General features: G+C 36.3%; 1 long non-coding RNA gene across 1 annotated transcript; it reads right to left on the bottom strand.

Annotated features, from left to right (window-relative positions):
- Positions 1-1214: 1214 nt before the first annotated feature.
- LOC113185252 (uncharacterized) lies at positions 1215-24790 on the bottom strand. The gene is made up of 3 exons (XR_003301106.2): positions 24721-24790; positions 23812-23960; positions 1215-1350 (listed from the first exon to the last, which is right to left on the bottom strand). It is a non-coding gene; the product is annotated as an uncharacterized LOC113185252 (long non-coding RNA).
- Positions 24791-24881: the final 91 nt, after the last annotated feature.

Below are 24881 nucleotides of genomic sequence, written 5' to 3'. Positions count from 1 at the left end.
CTCTTTTTTTCTGGCTGCCATGAAGTGAGAAGCTTTACCCAATCTACCATGTGCTCCCCACCATGATGTTCTGCCTTGTCACAGGCCCAAAAGCAGTGGGACAACTGACCAAGGACTGAAACCTCCAAAATTGTGAGCTAAAATAAATCACTCTCCTTGTAAGCTGATTATTTTAAATATTTTATCACAGCAAGGGAAGGCTGAATAATACACATGGTTATACTGAGGGTTGTCCTGACCGTATTTTAAAATGTTATTTTCTGTTGTTTTTGCATATAGGTAAACTATATATATATGACATAAAATTAGTTGGCATATAACTATATCTTTATGCAGGTCCATATAAAACAATAAAATTATTTAACATATGACTGTACACAATCTTGTTTTCTTCTCCTTGGTCAAAGATGGTATCCCTTCCAGATCTTCATGTGGTACTAGAGGAAGCTAATAGTTCTTTTTCCAGTGACCCCAAAGCTTGAAATCAAAGTATTGTTGCTCACAGGCATTTCCTTTTTGTGTATAATATTTTCCAGAATGTAATTTGGAGCAGGTAATAGGGTAGAGATAAGGGAATGGCACATATTCTCTTGGATATGTCTTTATGTATGAAGCTGTAACCTTCACAAATGTTAGAATTGGATGTTCTCCACCACATTTAGATCTTATTTAAAGGAGTCTGGGTTAATAAACAGGGTGCAAGAAAGTTGGTCTATTTTAAACAAAAAAGCAGAGACCATTTTATTTCTAGTTACTGGATCAGTACCTGGATCAATATAAAAAATATAGATTGAATGAATAAAAGAATAGAATGAAATCTTGATTCAGGAAAAATGAAAAGATAAGTGAAGAGGCAGAAATTTCTCTTCATTTTCAGGTATATGTTGATATATATTTCTGAAGACAGAGAAGAGAATCTGGTAACCGAGAATTTGACAATCATGAACAAAGGTACTTGACAAGTTTTCCACTAGGGAATCAGAGTCACAGTCTGATTACAGAAGTTCAGGAGAGGCCACTGACTTTAATCATATACTGTTCCTTCAGCAATACATTTATGAACCCATGAAGACCTTGTGGCCTCATCCACCTATGTAGAAAGCTCCAGGCTTAACAGGAAATGTTTGAAAATAGGCCTCTTAATGAGAGACTGGTATGATCAATAGTCTACTGATCACAGCAAGCTTACCTTGTTGTAGTAAGGATTGCTTAGGGTAAGTGACAAACTGAAGTCCAGTAAAAACGTCTTCCATGTGTAATCACAATCACCACTGGGTGCTACTTCCACCTGTACTGAAAGTGTCATCCAGCAGTCTAATAGTCTTTTTGGAAGTGAGTGACCGTTTAGGCCTGCAGAAACAAAGAGGGCTTAGGATACAGTTGACCAGGCTCTTCTTTAGAAAACAGAAATCCAGCTGCCCTTCCTGATCTCCCCTGACTCAGCATTTGCTGAGGCTGAAGCATTTGCATCCATTCCGTGCAGTCTGATTCTTTCTAACTTGGTAATAAAAATATGGCAAGATGGGCTCTACACCATGTTTCATGCATTTTAATGTCCTAATATTTGTTAACTTGGAATGAAATATAAAATATATCCAGCTTTTGCACCCCAGCAAGCTGAATGCCTTGGCCATCTGTTCATTTCTAGTTTGTATACATCTCAGTCATTTCACTTCTGTTTTTAATTGTAACTACCACTTTCATGCTGATGGCACAAATCCTGAGACCCTTTTAAATGCTGCTTTCAGTCCTCCTTCTGACCCTTGGCTCACTTAAAACCATGGCTTAATCTTGATTGCTTTTAAATTTATGTTTAAACTTGAGGGGTGGATCCAAATAAATGTTTTCTTGGATGATACAATTCCATTTTCCTAATCTTCATTTTTCACATTGGCTAACCAAGTCTCTGGTCAGGTCCCCAGAATTGTATAATTTTTCTCCTATGTCTGACTCCCTCCATTCCATCACAACTGAAGCTTTCAATCACATTATCTTATTGCACATTATAATTTTGCCTTCCCATTGCCACCTACTCTGTTTAATTAAATAATTTGTTGATACACTCAGATTTCTGTTTACTCTAGCACAGGAGTTCTAGCCAAGATAATTACATCCTGGGCTTCAGGACCTGCCTATGGTAAAATGTTGATGAAGGGGAAATTTGTCTTTGCTCTATCTCTTGTAGGATTTATCAATTCAGGTTTCTCTCCTCTCTCTTCCCTTTCTTCCCTCCCTCTTTCTTCCTGATACGTGAAGTGACCATCCATTTTGAATCATCCCATCCATTTCTGACTTTATTTTCCCCATTAATCATAAGTCAATTGTTTTTTTTGTAGTCTAAGAAAACAGAGATCAGAAAAATCCCAATCCTACAATTCTCACTAAAATAATAAATAAATAAATAGTTCGCCAGCACTTTAGTTGAACTCTGATGAAAAAAAAAGCACTTATTAAATGCTAACTGTCCTTAAGGCTTCACAGCAGATGCTAGGTATGAGGAGAAATAAGATACCAGTACTGACAATCTTGTTTTATGGATGATAAAACCAAGGTACAGAAAGATACAATTCCTTGTTCCAAGTCAGGCAGACAGTTGTGTTAAAGATATAACTTGAATTCACTGAGTTTGACTCAGGAGTAGAGCTGTCCAAAAGAACTCTCTGTGACCATCAAATGTTCCAGCAATGTTGCCCATCACACTAGCCAATAGCCATACATGGATGTTAATATTTGAACTGTGGCTATTTGCAGCTGAGGAACTAAAATTTTAACTTTAATGAATTTTAACTATTTCGATCCCATAGCTCCTGACCTACAGGTCTTCACTGGCCACTAGATGCTACTTTCTCTTTGAGGTAGAACAATAACAATGTGGAAAAGAAGGACCAGTCTAAACAAGGATATCTGTTGTGACTTTCTATCAGAGATGTTGATGGTTGCATAGGCTGCCCCTATGCAGTAGAAAAAGGTAGAGAGGGAGGGAAGAGTAATAGGAGAAGGAAGGAATTAAAGAATGAAATTGACCTATATATATATATATATATATATATATATATATATATGAATATACCACAGTGAATTTTGACTTTATGTATATCTATAAAGTACCAAATTTAAAAAAATACATCAACAAATAAATAGAAGAAAGACCAGTAGAGTAGAAGAAAGGAGGGAGAGAGGAGGAAAGGGAAAAAAGAAGCACTAGGGACGGAAATGGAGGAATTATATTCTATATGTGCATGATTATGTAAAAATGAACCCCACTATTATGTATAAGTATAATAAACTAATAAAAACATTTTCTTAAAAAAGAAAACACTTTAATCCTTGAACTAATTAAAGTTCTCAAGGTAGAATAATTAGTTTGGGCTTGAAATTTAAAGGTGTCACCTCCTACCAGTGGCCTCTCATCATGGCATTTCCATCCACCAACAGAAGGTCCAAGTTAACTTCAGTGTCCTTCTGACACTCTTAAGAAAAGGATAGTAAAACTGTACAATTACATGTTACAAGTGGAACTTAAAAACTGTGTTTTATTTAAGCGCTGTTAATAACAGTCAATCAGAGACAAATCCAAAATATAAGAGATGAGGGAAGAGGCTCCAGATGTGTGATAATAATTTCAGTAAAAATAATATTATTACTAACAAGTAACTTTAGTACCCATTTTACCATGTTATCATTTTGTCCTTTCAACCCTGTAAAGTGGGGATTATTTATTTCATTTTGCAGATAGTAACAAAAGCATGGGTGGTTATGAAGCTTGTCCAAGGTCAAGGGTCCTATAACTGGCACAACTGGAGCTCTACCTCATCAGTCTGGATCCAAAGTCTAGGCTTCTTCTTTTGTTTAAATCATCTTTCTGCTAAAGCTGCCTCAACAAAGCATCTGATTTCTGGGTGTCCAATTCCAGCCTCTAATCTTAGCTTTCATATCTGTCATCTGGGTAAGTTACTAAACTTAGTAGAAGACACTGAGATCACCTTGGAAGCACTCCATAAATGCTGGATTCTCTTTATAGCTCATCTTCCTCAATTCTACCAGATCAATCTCTGTAATAGGGTTTCATCCATGTCACTCAAAAATCCAAAAGAGTGCTGCTATGATCAGTCATTAATTCCCCAATCTGTCACAGAAGTAATCTAACTCCAGCAACTAGTAGCAGTCTATTTAGTAATGTACGTCAAAGTAAAATCTCCAATGCAGGTGGAAATGCTAATTATCCTTATTCAACCATCTCACATTGTATACATGAATTATCATACTGTACCTCATAAATATGTACAAATATTATGTCAATTTAAAAAATGCCATTGCTGCCCAACTGATTTCCTCACCACCCACAGGCATAGGCAGCCTCTTCATTTGTGCTCTTCTTCAGTCTAGAGTTCTCTCTTTCCCTTCACCTATCCAAAGTGCATGTAACCAACAATGTCTAGGTCAAATCGATTCCTTCCCAAAGCCCTCGGGACTGCTATACCATTTCCATCACTAGTGAGGGGCCCTGCCACACATTTTGATACTTAATCATGTCATGCTTTTTTTTTTAATCAGGTTCTTTCTTGCACATATTTCTGGCTCTCCATTAGATCACAAGACATGCAAGAGATGGAATACACACTTATTACTTTCAAAGCTACAAAATATTTGGAATTCAATTGTTAATTACAGAATAATACAAAGCACATACACAAGGACAAGGAGCATTAGGCCTTCTGTAGCCTCTAATTCACTTCTTTCCCATTCAACAATAATCTCTTCAGGGCAGAGTCCTTCGTTATTTATTTTAATACTTTCCTAACAGGGTCTCCTGTAGCATTTTCAAATAGCAAATGCTCAGTAAGCATCTATTAGGTAATGTTTATAGCAAATTGAGCATAGGCACTGGATAAAATTCTGTGCATGTATCATTTCATTCAATCCTCCAAGGCAGGATATTGCTAGATATCCCCTAGAGAACTGGACTGAGGCTCTTATTTCCCTGGATCCCAACAGTGTTGTTGGCTGTGATACTTTTCAGGAATTGCTCTCAGCTGTCACTCAAGGTCATGCTTTCTCCCTGATGGACCCCTACAAAAGATTAATGATCCAGCCCACTTATTTCAAGATGGTCAACTCTGAAAGATCATTCTTATCTCTCAGGCTTCATGTGGGATCAGCTGAGGCCTTTGGGAGCAGGCGTTGTAGTTCAGCTCCTCTCTCTGCCCTGTCTTCCTTCCTTTACTCTCCCACTGACATGGATATGAGGTACCCACAATAACCCCCTCTCCATGCAAATACCCATCTCAGAGTCTAATTCCCAGGGAAACTGACCTAAGACAGTAGGCATTACTAGTGTCATTATTCCTGGTATAGATGAGGAAAGAAAGATTTAGAGAAGTCATTTGATCAAATTAAATAAATAGTGCAAGATGGATGTAAGACAGAGTGGATGACCCATTTCTGTGCTCCTACTTACCATGATGGCTGCCGCTCTGCTTCCTAAAGAGCAAATGCATATACATAAATCAACTCGTCGCAGAACATCAAGGCCTTTGCCTATTTCCATGACAGGGAAAGTTAGCCAAATCTGTAGTATTTGCTCAGGAGAACACTCCACTATTAGAAAGCCTGGGTCAATGCTCCCTCTGAATCCTCTACCACCTTTTGTACCCTCCTTTGTGATCACTATGATCTCACACAGGCCTTTCCTTGGAATTACCTTTAAAAATATAAGATTATTAAACTACAGAAAAGAATAAGGCGCAAATATTTAAAGGAAAAATACCACTCGCTATATCGAGGATGGTGATGAGCCATTTTCTGTTTAACCTGACTAAACAGTGGAGGTGATTATAAATGTATTCATGCACTGTCTAGAGTAAACACAGGATGCAACTTCCTGATGATGAAGATTGTGAGTAACTTTTAAGTACAGTTGTTATTATGGAATCTGTTCTTTTGAAAGAAAATAATAGTAATCACAGAAGCCAACAAAATATTTGGGAACAACAAAATATCAAGAATGTACACTTAAGTTCTAGAAATCCTGTTCTAGAAGCTCCTCAAGCTCCCTTAAAGATGTAGAACAATTCTGTCTGGAGGACTTGAGAAAGTGTCTAGGTTGACATCATGGGTAGTTTCAGAAGGTAAGGAATGCATATGCAACCTTTAGATAGCCCTGCCTTCATGAACGGGCTCTGTGATTTATTAAAAAGCATCAAGTGGCACCATAGACCTCTCTTTTCTTTCCATATTTATATAGTTAGTTCATTTTTCCAGCACTGGGGATGAAACTCAAAGCCATAGGAATGATGATGGGCCAATACTCTTCCATTAAGGTATGTACCCAGTCCCAATGTCTTTATTTTAAAATTTGTTCTGAGGCTGGTTTGTGGTTCAGTAGCAGAGCACTTGCCTAGCATATGTGAGGCATTGGGTTTGATTCTCAGCACCGCATATAAATAAGTAAAAATAAATAAATAAAGGCCTGTTGACAACTAAAAAAAATTTTTTTTAAATCTATCCTGAGACTTTCTATTAGTGTTTATGGGCAGAAGGGACATCTATGTCTTATAAATTCAGTAACAGAAGAATAAAAGAATATATCCTTGAAAAATATGAATTTATTAAAAGTAAATTTTGTAAGCCAACTATTTTTCAGAGTGTATGTGTGTGTGTGTGTGTGTGTGCGCATGGATGAGACAGAGACTGACTATTTTTTAAATTATTTTTTGAAGCCTAATACTTTCATTTCAGATACATTCTACCACAATTCTATAGCAATTTGAACAAAATACAAATAGCTGACATGAAAGATGGTGAAAGCCTTCTTGGTTAAGTATCTTCTAAGAGGAAAGACTTAGGGGACTCTGAAGTCTGGATAGAACAATGCTTGTACTCTGACATTTGTGCCCATTTTGAGTTTATATAAACTTACTATCATGTCTTATTTTATCTTCTAAACAATTTCTCAACATTAAGATAACTTTTAAAAAATATTTCAGCTCACAAATTCATCAGTATTTGTTATTTCCAACTTGTCACACTCAGCATCATAATATAAGGCAAGAAAAACCTTCACTGTAGTTGTAGATATAAACCCCAGGGAAGCCATTTAACCTCTTTTGATCTCTGTTCAGAGCTACAAAATAAGATGAGATCATGATTCTCAAATGCTTACAGGGCAAGCAAATAACATAAATGGTCTTGAAGCTGAGATGATTCATTTGCATATTAACCCAAAAGGCACATTCTTCATTTCCACAAAGAAACATGTTCTCTATGTTTTTTTTAAGCACAAAGTCCTCTAAGATTATCTTTTATATTTGAATATGTGACAAAGTCAAACATATTGTTCTTACTTCCTAATTTGGCTATAAGAAATTAATAATACAAATACAATGATCAGTGCTAGCAGACTACTGACAATGAGGAGAAGCCAGGATGGCGACACCTAGAGAGCTAAGTCCATCTTCAGAGACCACCTGCCACTCCATTCAGCTGGTAGGTGGAGACCAAATGAAGGAAAACAAGCTCAGTGATTCTATTCTACTCTAAATTTTCATGAGAAATCCAACATAAAGAATTTTTATTTAAAATACACCCACTTAAAAATTTTGCAACTAATTAAAAAAAGACCTCAACTTGGGTCATTAATACTGTGGGAGTACAAATGACATATTTGGGGCCAGTGTCCACCTAGGAGCTGTCAGTTTGAGACTTTGGAACTAGTTGGTCTCTAAGGTCTCTTTCTACTTAAACAGTTTTATGATTTTCATCAGGGAGACTCTGAGGTTTGGATCACAGAGGCATGAATCCAATTAAAATCACAGCTGCAAATGCCAGAAAAGAGTCTCAATGTTACATGCCTCTAGAAAAAACTAGGTCCTAAGAGAAGCCATTCATTATGTTTAATAAAGTAGCTGAGAGCAAGAAGTTAGGAGGAAGATCATTAAATCTAAATCAGGAAATATATATGTTTAGGTGTTTGGCTATAATTCTCTTGACACATATGGAATAATAAATCTCTGATATTTGATATTATTAATATTGACTGAAGGTTGGATTCATTTCTGAAATGGAAACAGCACTTTGATATATTACTGATCAAATTTTTACACCATCAGCATCCAAAGTATCCTAAAGAAAAAGTATAAAGAGGCCCTTGAGAGCACTCGCCATGCCATATTGTATCACTAGTCCCTCTGGGTCAGATACCACCTGACTTCCATTGTGATATGCACCAACTAGGCGCTGGCTTAAGGTAGCTCAAAGTGATAACTGGTACCTAGTTATAGAGAACATGAATTCACATCTTGAAATGCAATTGTTTAGTTATGTGACCTTGGACAAGTTACTTAAATTTTCTGGGTTTATTTTTCACCTACAAAATAGGAATTATAAAGTGGATTAGTCAAAGTATTATTTGTAAAAAGTTGACTTAAAGTTGAGTGTGAGTGACCAGCTTTTTTGTTTTGTTTTTGTTGTATTTAAGATTCCAGAAGATGTAGGACATAGTTTCTCAGGAGAACACACTAAGATACTAGAAGGTTATAACAGTTGGTGGTGGGGGTGGAAGGCGGCGGGTGGTCCTGGAGTTAGATTTTGTGCAGAGGATATTATGTGTAACCCAAAGCTTATCTTAACTCTGCTGCAGCCAGTCCTTTAAAATCTGAATTAACCCATGATTTTGTTACATATATAAAGATATAACTGAATAATAAAAGACTGAGAAAATCTAAATATGCTTTTCACATTTTCAAAAATATAATCCTTTATAATTTATGCAGTTTCCTTCAAAAGTTCAGTTTAAAAAAATGATTCACTTTATTCTATCACATTATCAGGGTAGAAATTAAGGCACAATTGAAGAGTAGCCAGGTGGAAAACTCATGCTGTCCAAGCTCGAGATTGTGCCAAGAATTCAATTTAGTTTATAGAAATGTCAGAACGGTCTCTCTCACAGACACTCTGACCTCATGAGACCCTCTCCATTGATGCCTCCATGAAATTACCCTAGGTAGCCAGTTTCTAGGCCACCATAATCTTTTAAATAATAGCTAAAACAAGACACAAAACACTTATCACAAATAGAATCAAAGGTCAGGAGAAAACTTTTGGTTGGTGGATCCTGTCACTTTGTTTTGTTGGGAGTGGGGACAATACTTTCAAAAAGCAAGTAATTTAAAACTTCTGATATTCTGATTTAGTGTTACTATTTGAGACTTAAAAAGCTTTTTACGTTGGGCAAGCAAAGCATTTGACTCTTCCAAGATGTGCATCTAACCTCAGCCCATTTTGCAATCTCCTCAGCCTAAAAGATGGTGTACAGATTGCTTGAGATATAGACTAACAGCTGTGTTTTTTCTGGCAATTCAAACACTTTTAATATAAGTCTTGGCAGTTGAAATGCTAGCCTGCACACTCTGCACTGAAATTCTTTGAGAATTTATCAATTTGTGTTTAGGGACTTTTCAAATGGAAAGATGAAGTTATTCATGTTTTCACAGGCAGTTCCAAATTCCAAATTGTGTCAAGGGTAAAATGTTTCTGTGTTTGAAAGACCAAGGCAGAATTACGTAACCCAGAGGAAGACAATATAATGCTACCCAAGGAACAAATTATGGGGCTTTAAAATTTTGCTGTTATAATTCTATAACTTTATGCAATAGGAAGTGGTTCTTTCTTGCCCCTTAGGGGAACTGAACATGGTTTTCATAATAAACTTGTAGGGCCCAGAGAATTAGAAATTCAAATCATTATCATAAAGAAAGAATGCTTTGTTTTATGTGTTTTCACATTTGGAAAGCCATCTCTCTGATGAGTTTTGCCAGTGGCAGGCTCAATGGGTTTTTCCACGTTGCCACAGGTAATTTTGATTTGGGTACTTTCTTCTTCTCTTTTTAAAAAAAGATGGGATTTGGAATCTGTGAAGCCCGACAGCCACATGGGTTTGCAGAATTCATTACTCAGACATTTTTCCAGGACATGTGCCTCTTTCACTCATGTTTTAAGCTGTGGAATGGGATATAGGATGCAGAACATTAAAAATTAGACAAGTAGGTGTATTTAGGTTGTAATTGTGGAAATATTGAGAAGGATGTGGAAGGATTTCTATTGACAGGAATATTTTTTATATTTAAGGCTGGCATGTACTACAGGGTAAAGTTTGTACACAAGTAATTATCTACAGAATAATGAGCTGGTTAAACTAGCAATAGCAAAGAATCCAATACCAAGTTCTTGGTTGGTTTGGAAAAGAGGGCTTAAAGAGAGGAGGAATAGGAAGGGTATGCATAACACAGTCTGAAGTAATACCCTGGTCTAGTGGCTTTTAACTCCAAGATTACAATTTTTTCTACAACAACATGCTGCATTTTGTCTACAACTATTTTCATTTGGGAATCCAGCAGCTGATCTAAACTCTAGGCATATATCTCAGAATATTTTCAAGCACTGGACTTGGTGAGAAATGGTAGTTAGAAAAAAAATATTCACCTTTAAGAGAAATTGATAAGACAGCTATTCTTGTAGGTTCTTTGTGCAAAGATTTACTTAAAAGCTAATGTAAACTCTGATACACATATTGAATAATCACAGTAAAAACACAGGACATTGTAAGAATTTAAGAAGAAAATAATCAAAAGACTTGAAACTCAGTTCCCTAGAAGGTTGTTTCATCCAAATACAAAAGACAAAGGCAAAATAGTCAAAATTGTGTAATTAAGGCTGGACGTGGTGGTGCATGCTTGTAATCCCAGCAACTCAGGAGGCTGAGGCAGGAGGATCATAAGTTCAAAGCCAGCCTCAGCAACTTAGTGAGGCTCTGAGGACAACTTAGAAAAATCCTGTCTCAAAATAAAAAACTAAAAAGGGCTCAGTTGTTAAGTGCCCCTGGGTTCAATCCCTGGTATCCTCCCAGCCCACTCCCCCCCCCAAAAAAAAAGGTAACTAAGAACTTTTAGGATGGGACAAACTACTTCTGAAAAAAGAAACATATAAAGCCAATCTAAACTTTATTCAAGTTGAATTATTTGTGTGGTTTGCTTGACATTATGGTGAGCACAGGTGAACAAAATACTCTTTTCAGTAGAACCTGAAGATGGAAGAGAGCATGGTAGTTCCGTTTTCCTCTAGAGAGGCCTCCTGCCACTCTACTAATCTTGCAAGAACTTCACACTTGATATAGTAGATTGATAGTATAAACTTTACAAAGGCAAATATATTAAGAAAACAGAAAGATTATAAAGTATTGCCCAAAATGATTATGCCGGTTCCATGCACTGTTTTGCTTCTACAGCTAAAATGACCCAATGTCATGTCTATACTTTTCTCGTGGTATTTTAATTTCACAGCATACTTTTGATTTCACAATTGTCCAAACAAAATAACTTCTCGGAATAACTAAGAAATGAGTAATATATAGAATTTCACTATCTATAAGAATTTGTTGATTTGGTATAAATGTTAAGTGTGTAAAAGGTAAACGTAGTGTATATATGTATACACACACTATACGTATGTGTGTGTATGTATATATATATATATATATATATATATATATATATATATTATATATATATATCTGCAAATATCTGAACAGTTATAAATTTCAGAGTCTTATTTTTTACCAATTTTTTTATTTCAATATATATGCATTTTTTTAAAAAAAAATTTAAGCAATAAGATAAAAGTCTATCAACTAATTCATACCAAGGAAATAACATTCATCTATTTAACAAATAGTGATTAATAATGTTACATATACCAGGCAACAACTAGTGTAACTAGATATGAAGATCTATGATGGCCCATGATAAAAGTTCAACAATTAAACAAGAAATAAAGTAAGAGTGCTCAAGTGTAATGGCAGAAGAGCATATCTGAAATGTCTGACTTAGTTTTCTGTGAGATAAAGAGACACTTAAGGAGGCACCTCTCACAAAGATCTCCTTCTGTGTATCTGTCAGCACTTAAAATCATTCATTTTTTTTTACATATTTATTGGTGTGTGTTACCACTAGCATGCAAGTATCTTCAGATAAGTGACAGCGTTTTTTTTTTCACTGCTATATCTCCAGAGCCTAAAGCAAGGTCTGGCACACAACAGGCACTCAAATATTTTCTGACTAAATGACTAACTTATAGGAAAGGTGGTAGGCATAATTCACAATAGCCAGCTTATGGAGCCAGCCCAGGGGCTCAGATGAATGAATAAAGAAAATGTGATATATATATATATATATATATATATATATATATATATACACACACACACACACACACACACACACACACAATGGAGTTCTACTTAGCCATAAAAAAAAGAAAAAAATTCGGCTTTTGGTAGTAAATAGATGGAAATGTTATCATTAGTAAGATAAGCCAGATTCAGAAAGTCAAGGGTCCAGTATGTGGAAGAGTCAAGGGTCTCATATGCAGAAGCTAGAGCAAAGTAAGGGGGAAAAGAGGGGAAGTACCATGAAAATAGAAGGGAGATCAGTAGAAAATAGGAAGAGGGTTGCAGGGGAGGGAGGAAAAAATAAGAAAAGAGAGGAACTAGAGAAAGGTATTGATCCAATTATGCTATGTACATATGTACCATTGTGGATGTACCACAATGAATTCCACTTTATGTATATCTAAAAAGCACCAATTTACAAAACAATAAATAAGTAGAAGAAAGTCCAGTAGAGTAGAGGAAGGGGAACAGGGATGGAACAAGAACAGGAAAAGAAGAAGTACTGGGGACCGAAATGGAGCAAATTTTACTCCACGCATGTATGATTATGTCAAATTGCGTACAACCATAATTCACTAATAAAAATATTTTTTTAAAAATGCTGTGGGGAGGAAGATAACAGCTTTCTAAGCCACACTGAGGAGTTCAGACATCATTCCATGGCCATAATGAAGCATGGGATGCTTTAGAGTGGGAGAATGGCATGATCTGACATAATGTACCACATTGGCTCCCTAGAGAAAAAGGACTGGGCAGAGAAGAACAAGGCCGACGACCTTCAGACAGGCAGCTGCACTCAAGAGTAGTTCAAAACTGATGGTCACCCAAAGATCAAGATGACAGTGGGGATGGAGAGACGTAGATTCAGAAGATATTTAGAAAGTAGAGTCAACAGGCCTTGGGGACTAAATGTGATGGAGGGAATGAGGGAAGGGCCAAGAATGATTCTAGGCTTAAACCAGTAGCTGTCTGGATGGGGTTATTTCACTGAAATGGAAACACTGGAGCATGAAGTGTTTTCTTAGCGAAGATCCAGAACAGTGAATGTGTGTACTTTGAGGGGCCTGCATGATATATAACTAAAAATGCCTAATAGATAATTGAATAACCCGGCCCAAAGTAAGAAGGGAGTTTGGACTGGAAATATAAGTTGAACTTTTAGCTCAACACAGAAGTGCAGCTACAACTCAAACTTGTTAGGAATTCATCATCCGAACAGAACATTCTTTCCATTTTCATGACACTCAGTGTGCCACACTTGCTAAACATTAGCTGATGATGATGACAACTTCCTGGTGTCAGACTAGTCTTCATGTTGAAGTGCTGAACTATACTGACAGGGGCCAGGCCTAGTGCAATTTCCAAATTGCTTGGCAGCCGAAAGAGGTGAAAAACTCATTACTAAGCCATCTGTCCTGAGATTCTGTCCTGATTTCTAGGCCAGAGAAATTTGAATAATTTTGAGAAAATTTGAATAGCACACACAGTTTGGGTAAGTTCATTTGATATCTGCCCTATATCCTCATTTCTTGTGCATTAAAAACACCATCTGAAAGTTACGTAAAGTGGCAGTATCATCAAGTAGATACCCTAGCTGTAGCTTTCACCATCATGGAAAACAGAGGATACTAGGTCTTTCCATGAAGTATACCACTTTGGAGATAGAAGCAATGTTTGTTACTAATATTATTTATTTTTACTAATATTAATTTTTTTCATTTTTCTATGCTCTGCTTTTAAGCTTAAGGTATTCCTGTACTAGAAGATTTAAAGATATGAGCAGCAATAAAATTAATCTAGTGGTCAATTTGAATCTCTTGCTTACTGTAGAGAAATTTTTCTTGAATTTTTCTTCCCCTACCTTCTTCCAATCCCTTCTTCCTTTTTCTTTCTATTCTTTTTGCCCCCACCTGCCCACCCTCTGCTATTTTATTTTGCTTTGTATAATGAAAAAATCTGGGATATTGAATCAGGCAGAACTAGTTTGAATCAGTTCTCTACCTTCTTTTAGTTGAATGCCCTGAACCTGTTTCTGAAGTTTAAATAATAATAATAATGACAATAATGTACAATAGTGCAATGTTGCTATGAGGATTACATGAGAAAACAGACAGAATTCAGTGCAGAAAGATGGCTCTGATTAGGTTTTCCATAAATGTTATTTACAGTCCCTTTCCTTGTTCGTTTTCCTCCAAAAAGAAGGCTACTGAATCTCAGCATCATGAAACTTGGTTAAATTAGATTCAGTGAGTGGTAGAGAAGAAAACCAGAGGGCAGTAGGTTCAAAAGAGAATGGAAAATAATGATTTATAGACAGAGAGTGAGGAAGCCACTGTTTAAAGAAATAGGGTAAAAGGATACATTAGAATGGAGCAATAATATGGGGAGAACCAGAGTCAAAGAAAATACTCCCAGTAATGCAGGAGGCTGAGACAGGAGGACTGCACGTTAGAGAAGAGCCTCATCAATTTAGAAAGACCCTTTCTCAAAATTCTTTTTAAAAAAAAAATAAAAGGCTGGAGGTATAGATTAGTAGTAAATTGCTTCCCAGCATCAAGAGACAGACAAGGCTGGGGATGGAGGAAGGAAGATTGATTGATTGATTGAATGGAGGGAGGAAGACTGATCAATTGATTGAATGGAGGGAGGAAGACTGATTGATTGATTGATTGAGAGAAAGATGAAAAATATGTTTCTTAGTGCTGCTTGATTTTTAATTATGTATTTATTTTCAGGAAGGAGGATGGGATGACTTGAGTTATGCCCATACAAGTGAAGGAGACCAATAGAGGGGACTGATATAAAAATTAAAAGACCCAATATAGAGAAAAACCTTGAAGAAAATAGAATATAAGAGCTGCACTGATAAAATGAACTGTAGATGTTGAAATAAATTGACAAATCACACACTCTCCCTATAAGCAACACAGGTAGGTCCTTGCAGACCCAGGATCACCATCACCTAGAAAGTCAATCAGAATTTTACTGTTAGCCAGAAGTGCCCAGGACTTTGGTAGCTCTACAGTGGGTCAGGGGTGTGGAGTTCCACAGGAGTTCTCTACATGCAGCTGACTTTCCCTGTTGCCTAAAACAGCAATCATGCATTACATGTCAAGTACTTGAGAGCTCCATAGCTTAGCGAAGCAAAGGTTTGTGGGAGGTAAAGACCTCAGTGTGCATAGGAGCTCCATCATTCATTTATACAATCTTAGGAACACTGTTTAATTTTCATGAATCTTGGATTCTTTAAAATAAGAATAATGCAAATCAAACTGTACTAAGATTTCATCTCACTCCAGTCAGAATGGCAGTTATCAATATAATTAGGTGCTGGGGTTGTGGCTCAGCGGTAGAGCACTCACCTAGCATGCGTGAGGCACTGTGTTTGATCCTCAGCACCACATAAAAATAAATAAAATAAAGGCATGTGTCCAACAACAACTAAAAATATATATTTTTAAAAGAAGAATATAAATAATTATCAATGTTAGTGAAGAAGTGGGGAAAAGGTACACTCATACATTGTTGGTGGGACTGCAAATTAGTACAACCACTTTGGAAAAAACTATGAAGGTTCATCAACAAACTAGGAATGGAACTACCATATTATCCAGCTATTCCACTCCTTGGTATTTGTCCAAAAGAACTTAAATCAGCATACTATGGGAAAATAGTGTCTATAATGTTTATTGCAGCTCAATTCACAATAGCCAAATTATGGAATTAATCCAGATGCCCATCAACAGATGAATGGCTCAAGAAAATGCGGTATTTATTCATAATGAAGTTTTGCTTAGCCATAAAGAAGAATGAAATAATAGCATTTGCCAGTAAATGAATGGAAATAGAGAAAATCATAAGTGAAATAAGCCAGACTTCAGAGAAATCAAAGGTCAAATGTTTTCTCTCATATGTTAGAGCTAGAGCAAAAATAAGGGAATGAAGGCAGTGGATCTCATGAAGGGACTGGATCTCATGAAGATATAGGGAAGATCAGTAGAAGTAGGAGATGAGAGGGAGGAGGAAGGAAAGGAGAGGGGAGGAAATGTGGAATACATCTAACAAAATCTTTATTCACCTTTTTTTATATGTAGAAAGTACCAATCAAAAACAAATCAAAGGGAGCTAGGGTTGTAGCTCCTTGGTAGAGCACTTGCCTAGCATGTGTGAGGCACTGGGTTTGATTCTCAGCACTGCATATAAATAAACAAATAAAATAAAGGTCCAACAACAACCAAAAAATATTTTTTTAAAAAAAGAATGGAAGATCAGTAAAGGAGGGAGAAAATGGAGAGGGAAAAGGAAGGAAGGGGGGATGGGGATTGAAATAAAATTCCTTTTATGTATAATTTTGTTAAAAGGAACCCAAATATTATGAATAAGTATAATGTATGTTCTAATTTAAAAAAAGAATAATGGCTTCCACATAACACAATTGGAGGTAATATATGCCAAGTAATTAATTAATAGTGATTCATATTCAGGAACTGCACTTTTTACCATAGGATACTAGAGTAATATAATTTGCCAGTTTGCTTGTTATTCGTGAGCATTTTGTTTTCATAAAATTTCAGAAACTATTAGGGCACATCTAATATAATGTGCTTGCAGAGATTTGAGTTGGTATCACCATCACTGTTGTTATCCTGTGGTGGTTAAAGGACAAGACTGTCCCAGGATTCTGAAAGTGGCTTCAGCTTGTACAATTGCGACATTCACCACAAAATGACCCAGGCCCATTGTTGTACAGGCATACACAATGCAAAAAAAATCACCTTGGAAAAAAGAGAGAAGAACAATTTTATTAAGATTTCATATGCTGAAACTATTAGCTTTAAGAACCTTCCCAGGGATAAGGATATAGCTCAGTTGATAGAAGCCCTAGGTTCAATCCCCAGCACCACACATACACACAAAAACAAACAAACAAACAAAAAACCTTTCCAAACTTTGATATTTATTAGCCTATTTTCACCAGGTTTAAATTGATATGATTCTTTCCCAGTATGATAGTGATTGTGACACTAACAATAGCACAAACCACAAAAATTCAGAGGTAAAAAAAAGAATGTTAACTCTAATATTTGACTTTTGTTATTAATTTAATAAATATTATATTTAGTCAATAATTTTGACTAGACCAGTGCTAATTAAGAATATATTTTTCAATATAAAGAGTCAGAATGCCTAAGATTCATGTCTAAACACCCATAGATAGTCCTGTCTTTGTGCTATGTCTTTTTTCAATCCTGACTTCATGATCCTCTCAAAAAGGCAGAATCTACAAATTAAAAAGATTCTTCTCAGAAGAAAAAAAGCAATCAATGAGGTAAAGAGAGAGCCTACAGTATGGAAGCAAAATTTTACCATATGCACATCAGATAGAGCACTAATTTCCAGGATATATAAAAAATTCAAAACACTTAGCTTCAATAAAACAAACAACCCAATCAATAAATGGGCTAAGGAACTGAACAGACACTTCTCAGAAGAAGATATACAATCAATCAACAAATATGTTCAACATATTTGAAAAAATGTTCAACATCTCTAGTAAAACTACTCTAAGATTCCATCTCACTCCAGTCAGATGGCAGTTATCAAGAATACAAGAAACAATAAGTGTTGGCGAAGATGTGGGTGGAAAAGCACATTCATACATTGCTAGTAGTACTGCAAATTGGTGCAACCAATCTGGAAAGTAGTATGGAGATTCCTTAAGAAACTTATGGGGACTGGGGTTGTGGCTCAGTAGTAGAGTACTTGCCTAGCATGCTTGATGCACTGTGTTCAATTCTCAGCACCACATACAAATAAATAAAATAAAGGTCCATCAACAACTAAAAAATATTTTTTAAAAACTTGGAATGGAACCACCTTTTGACCCAGCTATTCCACTCCTTGGTCTATACCCAAAGGACTTAAAAACAGCATACTACAGTGGCACAACCACATCGATATTTATAGCAGCACAATTCACAATAGCCAAACTGAAATCAACCTATATACTCTTCAATAGATGAATAGATAAAGAAACTGTGGTATATATACACAATAGATTATTACTCGGCAATAAAAGAGAATAAAATTATGGCATTTTCAGAAATGGATGGAATTGGAGAATATCATGCTAAGTGAAGTAAGCTAATCCCTCAAAACCAAAGGCCAAATGTTCTCTCTGATAAATGGATACTGATCCATAAGGGGGCGGGGGGGGCAGACATGGGAAAAAGAGGAACTTTGGGCAAAGGAGAAGGAGAAAAAGGAAGGGGAATGGGGCAGGAAAGATGGTGGAATGAGACAAACATCATTACCCTAGGTACATGTATGATTGCATGAATGGTGTGACCCTATTTTGTGTACAACCAGAGAAGTGAAAAATTGTGCTCCATTTGTGTACAATGAATCAAAAAGCATTCCACTGTCCTGCGTAACTGATTAGAACAAATAAATTAATTAATTAAAATAAAGAAAAGGCAGAATCTAACTTGTGTGTCCTATGTATTATGTAATTAAATATAGAATTTAATTTAATATTTGGAAAGGCTTTTAGTAATAGGGCAAAAGTAAGGGTAAAAAAGAGAATATGGGTGCATTCTTTGATATATGTACATATGGTAGGGAAACACTTCTCAAACTTTAATGTGCATGTAAGTTATATGGATATTTTGCTAAACTGTGGGTTCCAATTCACCAGACCCAGATGGGGCCTGTGGTTTATGCACTTGTAACACACTTCCAACTTCCCAAGGTGTTTTTGATTTCCCTAAAGACACTCTGCATGTTGAGAAAGAAACCAGAATCCAGTAATGAGTGGAGAGGGACTAAGGCATATGCCCACCTTCTAGCTCAACATCAAAAAAAAAAAAATTGAAAAAACAACCACCATCCACCTGCCATTTGGAGTCCCTCATCTTTTAGCACAATAGCTCTCTGACATTTCAATGCTAAGAATTGACATATCCATCCACAGGGAGGAGGCATAGCCTATGTAAACATCTCTCTGTCTGGAAACTTGATGGACTTTGGTCAAATAGTCAAAGGAGTACCAATAACAAGGTGACAACATCTGCCATAGTGAAACAACAAAGTCAGGGCCAAGAACCTAAATAGTTGTCTTTATCAGAATTAGGGCACTCTGGTAAACACACCAGCGGTGACAGATCCTTTGGAAAATTGTAACAAATCTTTCTAGTAGGATTTTTTTTTTTCTTCTGGTGGACCGATCAGCATGGAATAGATCCTCTTTACTTTCTCACATATAAAACAAATTCAGATTCAAAAATTAATTCCATAGTAAACTACTATTTTAGGAGGAAACAAATAAGAAAAATACTTGATTATGTGAAAACACTAGAGGTGCTCTAATCTCGTTTGAATGATTTACTTCAAAGCACAAGAATTATAGTAGAAATCAATACTCTGGGTTAATCTCATTTTACGGGTGTCTATATTTACTGGAATTTTTTTTCGAAAAGCAGTTCCCTCTTTAGGCAGTGGAGACAGGCCAGCTATATTCAGTTGCTTTTAGCTGTGGTCAGAGGTGGGACACATCCTACAATGACCTCAGGAAGGACTTTCAGGGGTGCCTTTGGCATGATGATAATGTTTACTCAGCAGGGAGCTACCACACGTATTTCAGCAGGGTGTGTGCGTGAGTGTGTGAGTGTGTGTGTTGGGGGTGGGGTGTGCATTCTTTAATGGCCAACTAGAATATCAGAAGCCTCATTTCCTGGCTAGACAACAAGCATCCTGCCCTGAACTTGGACAGTGCTCAGCACATCTTTCCAATTGTTGAGTGAGTGATGGCTGTCACCATGACAGCTGTCCCTCCATTGCAGTATTATTCTTGGAAATGAGGTGATCTAAAAATTACAAGAGGAGGGTTTTGCTAGCTGGGTGTTTATAGCAACATTTGCCATTTGGAAAGCATAATATCTTTGTTTCAGAACAAAGTGTATAAGTAGAGATATATCCAAAAATCATATAATGGAATAATAGATGCTTTTGTTTTTGTTTGTTTTTCTTTCTGGGTTATCTTTTAACAAATGACTCGTAAAAGGGTCTTGCCGATTCATTTTCTTCAACTCTCCTTTGGGACTACAGTTTTCTTGCTATTTCTTCAGAAATGGAAACACTGATTTATGATTTCACAGGCATTTTCAAAGGCACTACAGCACAGTGGGACCTGAGTCCACTTGTCTTCATTCCTTTGATAAGCAGGAAAGCATCCTGGAGGAGAGGCAGGCACAGGCTGTCACTGAGAAGCTGGAGTTCTTGTTCCCTGTGAGAGCCATTCATTCCATCACTAGCCTCACACCTTACTTAAACTCTCCAGGCAAAAATAGATCTTCACTTCAGCTGGAAAAATCAGTGAGACGAAGAAGTACAGAACCACAAGTCTAAATAACTTCAGCTCTGTCTGTGAAAATGACTCCCTATCGGGAGGTAACCTTGGGCATGTCAGTTGACTTAACATGGCAAAAAAAAATTGATCCACCTTTCCTGTCAACCCAGTGAACACTCCCTTTTGAACGTAATGATGAGCACAAAGAAAATTAACTTGAAGCTAAAAGGTTATCAGATTGGACCACCACTTGTGACACCTGTATAGAAAACAAAATATGGGGGGTGGGCGAACACTTTCAAAATGAGTGGCAAATTTCGAAAATATAACCAATTTCAATTAATAATTATTTCACTATAATAATTAATTTCCTATAGGATGTTACTCTGAAAATAAAACCCACAGTTGGACAATTACCTTTTCTTCATTACTCTCCTTTCTTTACAGGAGTGCTTTCTTCCCAGTAAGTTTTACACTCCTCATGGGCAGTAATAATGTCATTTCATTCATAGTTTAGGGATAAATCAAAAGATCTCTGTGCTGCACATGAGCTCAACATGGGCAAAGAGATGAGAAAGAATTCCAGCCTGGCTTCTAAAGAGCTCCTCCTATGTTGGAAGAGAATAAACACCATGAATTTTCTAGTTACTCTATTTCTTAAAGTGGAGCAACTGCATTAAGCTAGAATATAATAGGGATTCGAAGAGCAAATTGAGAAGATAAGAACATCGGTACCTTACTTCCCTCTTAGGGTCCTAGCCCTGGCACTGTGGCAACAATCATTGTCCTGTGGCAAGAATCAAGTCCTGCTACTTGTAGCTCTGAGTTCTGATTCCAGTTCTTGAGTTTAGATATATACTCCTTTGTTTTGATAACATGGAAATATCTATGTACAGTGATTCTTGGTACATCCATGAATTTTACAATTATAATACCACTAATAACAGTCATTTATGCTGGGCTTGGTGGCACATGCCTGTAATCCCAGTGGCTTGGGAGGCTGAGGCAGGAGGATCTCGAGTTCAAGCCAGCCTCAGCAATGGCAAGGTGCTAAGCAACTGAGTGAGACCCTGTCTCTAAATAAAATACAAAACAGGACTGGGGATGTGGTTCAGTGGTCTATTGCCCCTGAGTTCAATCCCTGGTACCCAAAAAATATCTGCAATTTCCTGAACACATATTAAATGATGTGTTCTCCAAATAGAGAATCTAATTAAATCTACTCAAAAACCCTCTAAGCTACCTATCATTAGTCCCAGTACAGAGAAAAGAAAATTGAAGCCTACAGATCTTATCTAACCTCATCCATTTGGAAAATGGAGAAGAAGGTTTTGGAAACAGGTGTGTCTAAAAAGTCTGTGCTCCCATTGTAGGAACCTGGAATGTCTGCAACACATTCTTGTCTTGGGCAACAGGCAGTCCTGTGTCTGTCAGGTTGTTATGGCTTCTTGAATAACTGATATACAATGTGATAGGGATATTGGTGGAGTAATCAACTAAGCTACTATTAAAATGTTGCCTAATGATGACAGAGATGCAGCTAAATGCTGGGATGTAGTTACTACCTTTAGTCAAGAGAAACACAATTCATCTTTCCAGGATGATAGGACTCTACATGGTTTGTGACACAACAAGGAAGAGTCTAGATTCCAAAAACTAAGTTTTTATTCCTTCCCTCATGAGATCATCCACAATGGCTTTTAAAAGAATCATCAATGCAGAGACCAGAAAGAACAAAGGAGAAGTCACAACTTGGGAGAAAAAGGACTTACAGTGTTTATCACTCACCAAAGAAACTTCTGCAAACTAATTAGAAAAAGACAAAGAACCCAAAAGAGAAACCAACAAAAGGACTGAATAGGCTTTCCCCTAACGGGAAGACACAAAGGGCTGATAAGAGGGAAAAGATACACAGCCTCATTAGAAATCAGGGAGATGAATATTAAAACCATAATGAGCTGTCATATTACATAAGCCAGACTGGCAAAACATTATAAGCCCAGTGAGAATATGGAGTAACCCTGGCACTTACACAAGGCTGGTGGAATGCCGAAGAGGTAGATCTGGGAAGCAATTTGGCATTAAAGAGAAACGTTGTTTTACTCATAAAGAGCCATAGAGACAATTTTGTCCATGTACATAAGGAGATGAATGATTCACAGCAACCTGTATAATGATAACAAGGATAAAAAGGAAAACAACCTAAATATCCATTAACAGATTCACTCACTTATTCAGTAAAGAATAAGTAGATGGTGGTATGTTCATGGGATGGAATATTATCTAGCCATGAAAATAAAGGAAGTATAGCAACATGTAACAGGATGAATTCATCTGGAACTAAAGATTGAACTAAAGATTTTCTGTTTCAGAAAAGCATACAGAAGAGGTTCCATTTATAAAGTTCTTTGTTGTGCAAGGCTGAAAAGCAAAGCAAGGGAACAATACAAGAAAATTTCAGGTCAGGACAGGGATAGACTGTGAAGGAACAGGGGAGCAATGGATCCTAGGAGGACTCTAAGAAGATGAATCTAGTCTTCTTTTTTCCTGAAGTTGGTGGTAGGTGCCCAGGTGATCATTACATAATGTTTTTGTCCTGTTGTTGTTGTTGTGGTGGGAGATACACATAGCATAAAAAATTATCATTCTAACCCCATACCTTCACATTTGATTGAAAGAGTTATAGTCATGTTTGGTGATATTTCTATCATCTTCAAATCTCTGAAGAGTTTTAGTCATCTCATGAACAGAAGAGCATTTTGGCAAGATTTTATAAAGAAAATCTTGCTTTTTATTGTAGAGGAAAGATCATCACTGAGTTACTTGGAGGCAAAATTAATACAATATTTGGAGAAAGATTAAGTTGTTTATCCCCTGAAATAATTAAAAAGCAGCAGTGTATTTTCAATGACATCAACAGGTTCAATGCCACTTAGAGTTTAAGAAGGTCTAGCTACAACAATTTGGGTTAATTGTAAAACTCATTTCAAGTCAGATATTTGTTTTATTACGTTAATTAGATTTCATCTCTCTAATTATTTTACAGCCCAATAGTTTTTCTAAAAAGGTATGATACATTTGCTTCTGGACACTTTCCAAATAATACATAATTAGAAATGGCAAATAATTGTTTTATGATGTTTTCCCTAAAACCAAGCATTGATGTGTTCTGTGAAAAGCAAGGATAAAACAGTAGACATAGAATACACAGTGGAGTTCTTAAAAATTTTTATCAACTCACCCTTTTGAGCATTATTGGCCTCACTCTTTTTTCAGTGTTGGGATTTCAGACCCAAGCTTAGCTATTTCTTGCTGCAGTTGTTCATTTGTTCCCAGTGCCTGTTGCGGCATGACTTGGTCATTGTTTAAATGCATTTGTAACTTAAGAAACTGAGGGCAGGAAAAAAAAAAAGGAGGGGAGACTATGTTAGGCAAGAATTCAGCATTATAATAAAAGAAGCCATTGAATGCCAAAGCTGATTATGTAACAAACCCCATCAAGGTCTGCAAAATGCCACAGGAGAATGAAGCAGGATGGTAATTTTCAAGTCAGTTCTAATTTCTTTTCTGCCTGCAGGAGCTCTTCGTTAAAAACAATATATTATTTTTTTTAAAGCCTGGAGAGACTTCAGAAGAGTAGTTTAACCTGGTATACTTTATGACATTTTATATAGCTAATTCATTTTTCAACAGTTCATTCATTTAGTAATTACAGAAGATTATCTGATACAGTTCTCTTTTATAAACTGGATTTTTTTCCTTACGAAGTAAGATTTGTTTACATTTTAAGTTTTTATTTATTTTTTATTTTTGTGGTTCTGGGGACCAAATCCAGAGCATTACACATGCTAAGCAATCACTCTACCACTGAGTTACATCCCCATCCCTGTTTAGATTTTAATTTTTTTTTTGCCTGATAGTTCCATAAATATTCACAATGTATAATTCTGTGTTCCACATTTATCATAAAAGCCTTAGCCAACAACATACCATGAATAATAATAGTAATACACTTTGCTGGTTCTGCATATTTAGGATTTTAATTAAAATTAAACATGTGACACTAAGAAGGTAGCATATAGATGATTTGTGGCTAGCAACATGCAAAAATAAATTAAAATTATAAATAATAGTTTTATCATCCAAATACCTGAGGATTTTCTGAATAATGAGAGGCAACAGGGTCCAATGGAAACCTTTGGACAATCAATTCAGATTTCTGTTTTCTTGGTTACAAACTGTAAATAAAAATATAACTAATCTTATTCAGAATGAAATGAAACTCTAAGTGTACTGCATAAACCTAATTAT

Source organism: Urocitellus parryii, chromosome 5 (assembly GCF_045843805.1).
Source record: "Urocitellus parryii isolate mUroPar1 chromosome 5, mUroPar1.hap1, whole genome shotgun sequence".
In the NCBI taxonomy this organism is placed as follows: domain Eukaryota; kingdom Metazoa; phylum Chordata; class Mammalia; order Rodentia; family Sciuridae; genus Urocitellus; species Urocitellus parryii.
Note: the sequence above shows the minus strand (reverse complement) of the source record. Positions and strands in the feature narration are given on the sequence as shown.